Here is a 6,382-nt window from a genome sequence, read left to right on the forward strand (position 1 = left end):
AATATGCACACTAATGCATTTTTAAAAAGTTTAACTATATGCATTTTAAAAGGGAACAGATTTCCTCCACTCTTTATGCTTTAGACTCTACAAATGGCCTTAAAAGGAAGTTTGGTGGAAGGAAAAGGGCAGGCAAAAGAAATAACTGTAGGCTTGAGACAATTCTATTGAGTACCAACAAAATATACTCAATTAAAAGTAGGACTACTTCAACATATTTCTAATTAAGTAAAAAGAAGCCATCCAGTAAATCTGTCAATTAAATAAAGAAAAAATTACTTGGTAGAAAGGTTATGCAAGCACTGGTTAACTTTACTATTTAAAATAGCGTAAATCGGACAGATCATAATTTATGTGCACATTCCTTATGTTTTAAAGAGTAAAATACAATTTTGTTTTTAAACAAATAACATAAAAAAATCTTAAAGTATATAAAGTATGCATGATGGATCAGGGTAAAATATCTGATGTATATATATATATGTTTTTTTGTTTTTTTTTTTTTACTGTATATTACCTTGACCTCCCTTTCATAGATGTCTCAGCAGATAAACAACAGAAAGTGTGTACAAAAGGGAATAGCCATTATAGTGAAAACTTAACCGGTTCATTTTAGGTTAAAATGTGCTTCTTTTTTATTTTTTTTCCCATTGAAGTTACCCACACTGGGAAATAGTCAATTATTTTACTCAAATAAGAGTATTGATGCTGCATGATAATTTTACATGTTTAAAAGTAAAAACAGCAGTGACATTACTCCTAAAGATATTTTTTTTTTACTTAAAAATATAACTGCCCTGCCTCTCACCTGTATACAGCAGGATATAGGCACCAGAAGCCCTCGCAACCCCGCTTGGGATAAAGTGTGTCAGAAAATGGATGGATGGATGGATGGATGGATAAAATATAACTGAATAAATGTAAGTATGTACTACCGACCTCTGAGCCCAATAAGGAGTTTGGGGAGATTCTTTAGATGAGGCATGCAGCTCGATCAGGGATTGAAGGACCTCTACACAACACTGTTATTTCAGTGTGTTAGAGCACTCATCATCCAGAGACGATGTAAGATCATCTTACCTTTGCTAAGCTGAAAAGGGATTGTGCTGTTATTTAGTGGTCCACAATAACCTTTTCAGATCCCAGTTAGGAGGAAGTCCACATCCAGCGATGATTCTGGTATTTGCTGGTGCTGGTTCACGAGTTTGATCTAGTCTGGAGTCTCTGTTTCTCCTGACAAGCTTGACAGCAATGCTTTATGGAATTGTGCTACTTTTCTCTCCATGGAAACAAAAGCTAATTAATTCAGAGACCATGGTGCTAGATGATCAACCAGCAAATGAGCTGACCTCTAGTGGACCCAAAGATATAGGTGACCTGAAGCCACTGTCAAAGCAAAGGTCTCCATTACACTCACCTACATGTCACGCTTTGTAGATGCACTAATTCAGGCAAAAGGACCGGCATACTTTTTAGTTGGCTGACATTTTCTTGAACTTGTACCCACACTCATCTTCTTCTGGACCAGGTTGAGGGTACAGCAGTTTCAGCAGCGACTCCCAGACCTCCACCTCCCCAGATGGCTCCCTAATATCTGACATGATAAGCAGACAAGTTCCCTCTTGAATTTCCAAAGAATATAAATCCATTCATTTGTCCTAAATCTTTAGATCCAAAAGTGTTATTTGCTGATAGACTTTTTTTTTTTTTTTTTACAAAACACTAGTTATCCTTATTAGTTTCTATAAGGTTTTACAAGTATTACAACTCTACTATCATTTCATAAACCGGCAAACAGTCAGAAGTTAGCTCTGTAAACACATCCTACAACAAACGCCATCAGTCCTCATTTATCCCAACCAAACCAGCCTATTAGGCCTGAAGTGCACTATCACTATCCATTTCCATTTCAGAGGAATTAATGACTCTGTGTACAAGCCCAGGAAGCACTCAGCCATTATTAGGAGCCTATTTCCTGACAATGACATAGAAATAGCTTGTTTTTTTATTTACTGATGAACAACTTAGACACAAGTTAAAGCTTTGAGGAGTAAATCTCTGGCAGGCTGTTGAAACGGGAGGTGTAACCTGCTGCATCAGTATTGGTTGAATTATTCATATAAAATAACTCTTGTCTTCATAACAGGTGCCTGCTTCTTGATGCAGAAGAATCTAATCAGTTTTCAAAAGTGATGATTTTGCGCTTTACTCAGAAGCAGTTTTTCATAAAAAGTGATTATTCTTCTGTATTTAGCTGCATGCTGTAATGAATGAATAGAGAGTTGTGTTATTCTTAGTACCTTGCCAAAGTGTAAACACCTCCTTTTTGCAGTTTGTCACATTATAACCTCAAACTTTAATGCATTTTATTAGGATTTCACACTATAGACCAACACATGGCATGGTTTTGATGTGGAAGAAAAATGTTAAATAACTTGCAGAGATAAAAAGAAATTGTGCATTTGCCATCAGTCCCTTATAGTCTGTTTTGTTTTTAAACCACATTTTGCTTGATTTTTTTTTTTTTATCATTATGATTCGTGCCACAGATTCTGAATCAAATTTAGGTCTAGGAATCAACTAAGCCATTTATCCACTTGAATATGCTTTGATAAAATTTATTCAGCTCTCCACACTGAAATGTAAGCTTCCAACCTTGCTCAACATATGTTGCAGATTTTATTTTTTATTTTTAAACCCTGGAAATCTTCCTGTTCTCTGTTGGAGATAAATCAAATCCACAGCATGATACTGCCTCTTCCATCACACAGGCTTCACTATGTGGTGAGAGGGTGTAGTGAAAACAAGTCTCTTTCCTTAGGTTTGGAAAAATACCAGAAAACAACTAATATCTCATTACAAATGAATACTCTGCAATGCCAAAGGCTATAATTTCATCACATACAGTATATGCCTATAGTGGACTTCCCTGAGCATGTGTTGATTTTCTCTGGGTACTCCGGCTTCCTCCCACTGTCCAAAAACATGACTGTTAGGTTAATTGGCTTCCCTAAATTCTCCTTAGGTGTTAATGGTTGTTTGTCCTGTGTGTCTCTGTGTTGGTCTGGCGACCTTTCCAGGGTGGACCCCGCCTCTCACCCGTAGACAAGCTGGAGATAGGCACCAGCACCCCTCGTGACCCCACTTGGGATAAAGCGTGTCAGATAATGGATGGATCCTCATATGTAAGAGGTTGGGTACCTCTGCTCTAGCAGACATCTGATGTTGAAGTTCTGAAGGGAGCTTCAACGAGCTTACTTCAAATAAAAGCCACACCTTTTAGATTTTTATATAATTTTCCCTCCACTTCACAATTTGAATACCCCTTTGCATTAATCCATAACATAAAAATATCATAAAAACAAATAACAAAAAAACAAGTTTGCAACTGTAAATCTAAACAACCCTAGGGGTGTGAATACTTTTGCAAGGCACTGTATGAAACAGTTAAGAGAGGCAATAAAAGCACAAAAACACGCACATACAGTTTGAGCATGGAGGTAAAGGTCTGTGCTGTGCAAGCTGGCAGCAGAGGGAAGCCCAAAATGCAGATTCACTGACTGTGTGGTAACCATCAGAAGTTCCTGTTCCTGCGACCGTTTCAACCGACAGCTGCACAAAGCTGATACCGTATCAGCTCCAAGATCAATGCAGTGCACAGGTCTCTAACACACACACACACACACACACACACACACACACACACACACACACACACACACACACACACACACACTGCTTACAGCACAGTGAATAACCAGCACCTATTTACTCTTAGTTTTATGTAGGGGAAGATTCTGTGTTTGTAATACAAACAACAAGCCTATCCTTCCATTCCCTTGTTTCTGGTGCGTCCTGCAAACAACCAATGCTGCTGCAAAAAGGTCACTGATTGCAATGATTGAATGGAGATGACAGGCAGCATCTGGCCTACCTGTGGATAGAAACCTCATGCCAAGCTCAATCACACACTTACAAATGTAGAAACCCACAGCTCAGGATTATCTGCAGCTGCACCTCCGTCTCTCTGTGTGTCTGGATGAGTGACAGAGAGCATCTGCCTCACCTTTCTGGAGAAAGAACAACGACTTCATCCAACGAAAGGTGGCAGAAGTCTAATCATAAGAGGCAAATAGTAGTCTCTCCGCGGAGGCTAATCTTAACGGACAGTAGCAGGGATGAGTGTTGAATAAGAGGGGGGATTATCAAGACGCTTCAGCAGCAGAGAGAGAAAGAGAAAAACTATTGCATGCACAAATAAACAGCCGAATTGCACCAAGAGCATGCGGGGCCCAATTTAATCAAGGCACGCTGGTGTGTGTGTGCGAGCCTAAGAGGGGAAATAAACTAATCCTACAACAGCTATAAATTGTCCAATTATAATGAGGACATGGCACTTCACAAACCATCGCTCCTCTTCATCATTCGCCATTATGCACCTGTATTGCCTGAATACATTCGTGAGCCTATCTCAAACCAGCACAAAGTGACTGCTGTTAATCCATCCCTGGAGCATGGGAACTGGTCCAAATATATAAATAAAAAAAGTACTTTACAGAGTCTGCAGTAGCTGCTTTACTATTAAACCCGAATATTGCTGCTCTTTGTCCTCTATTATCAAACTCTTAAAAAAAACAAAATGATATTTAGGTTTTAGGCTTCCACACACTGCAGAGAGACAGATTTATGCTTTCCTTACTGGGCTTTCATATTCTTTGGTAAAAGTCTTTTTTATTCTCTCAAATGTAATTCTCTTTAAATTAAGAAAGAAGTCATCCTGAAAACTTTTTAAATTTTACACATAATAAAAGCAAAGCTTAGCGTTCAGTTAGGGAAACGTGTGCTTTGGGTTTACTCCTGGAGTCTTGGTGTGAGCATGGAAAGGTTACACCCTGTGGTTGTGGTGACCTCATTGAACTCACTCACCCAAGTGGCTATACCAATACAAAAAAAAAAAAGGCATTTTTATTTTAAACTACACACATATAAACTCAACCTGTTCGATTTTGTTTATGCAAGTTACAAAAAAACAGAGATAAATCCTCCAGTGTTTGTTGTAACCGAGGAGAACTCCCTCAGTGGTCATGGAGGTCTGCTGACTGAGGCCTTCTAAAACTGGACTATGTTTTCAGCCAATCACTGCTCACCTCTGGGCTATTAAAGAGACTTAAAAAATAAAAACGCCTTCACTTTTTTCTATGTCAGGCACTAACAAAGGCTAACTTTAGCAGGAGAGGGATTTGACTGGAAAGAATTCATGGGGTGCTGACCCACAGGAGGCAAAAATAAAAACATGACAGAGAGCGGGGTGGCCAGTGGGAGTGGGGACATATTGTCGCAGCAATGCAGTTAGAGCTGTTTACTAATAATTATGGAGGCAAGGCTATATTTATTTCAAGGTTAGGGTCAAGTTAAAGTTACCCTCAACTGGCAGTTGCAGTGGTATGACGGTGATTTGATCTCCAAAGACCTTTATATACGATGAAAGTAGATTAAACAGCGCCATCCGGTGGTCAGACTGGAAACCTACAGATTAATGGTGAAAATGACCATGTGTTTTACTTTTTGTACATAAAATGATGCATTCAAGTTTTTTTTTCTCCAAGGTGAGATAAAAGTACAAAAAAAAAAATAAAAAAATGGGTGCAACCTGTTGAATTTAACATTGATTTTCTCTAATCCACAAATTGTTCTTACATTGTTAAACTTCTAAATATATTTCACATAATATAAGTCTTATGTGAAGAGTAACCAGAGGTGTCAAAAGTATTTATATATATTTCTCAAGTAGAAGTATAAAACCTGTTTAAAAACACTTTTGTAAAAGTTAATAGTATTATCTTCAACTATTTAATCAAGTGTTATTTCTAAAATTAAGGTATAGAAGTAAAGGTAATGCAGAAAAAATTTTAAGGACAGCTGCTTTTAACTTTATATCGGTTACTGCACTACCCGATTAAAGGAACATTTTTCTACAACTCTGGATGATACATTCTTTATAGTCAAATTTTTCAAGTTTATAACCAATGGTAACTGTGTAAAATTTAACTTTATATCATCTTGAAAAACTATTTATTTTGGTATGTGGTGAACAAGTTGGTGCAGCACCAGTCTAACCACAAAGAAATTGTCTGGATGAAATAAATTATTTTTGGTTTTTATTTTTAATACCAACAGGCCATAATAAAAATTAGCTTCAATGAAACAAAACTAATGAGTTTTAAAGTAAGGAGTAGAAAGAGATAATATAAAAAAAGTAAAAAGTTTTCATAAAAATAATTACTCCAGTAAAGTATAGGTAGCCAAAATTTCTACTTAAGGTAACAAAGTATTTGTACTTTGTTACTTGATACCGCTGAAAGTAACAGAGACTTCCTGTCTG

The sequence above is a fragment of the Cyprinodon tularosa genome, unplaced genomic scaffold (assembly GCF_016077235.1).
Source record: "Cyprinodon tularosa strain WSP-4 unplaced genomic scaffold, ASM1607723v1 ctg201, whole genome shotgun sequence".
Lineage (NCBI taxonomy): Eukaryota > Metazoa > Chordata > Actinopteri > Cyprinodontiformes > Cyprinodontidae > Cyprinodon > Cyprinodon tularosa.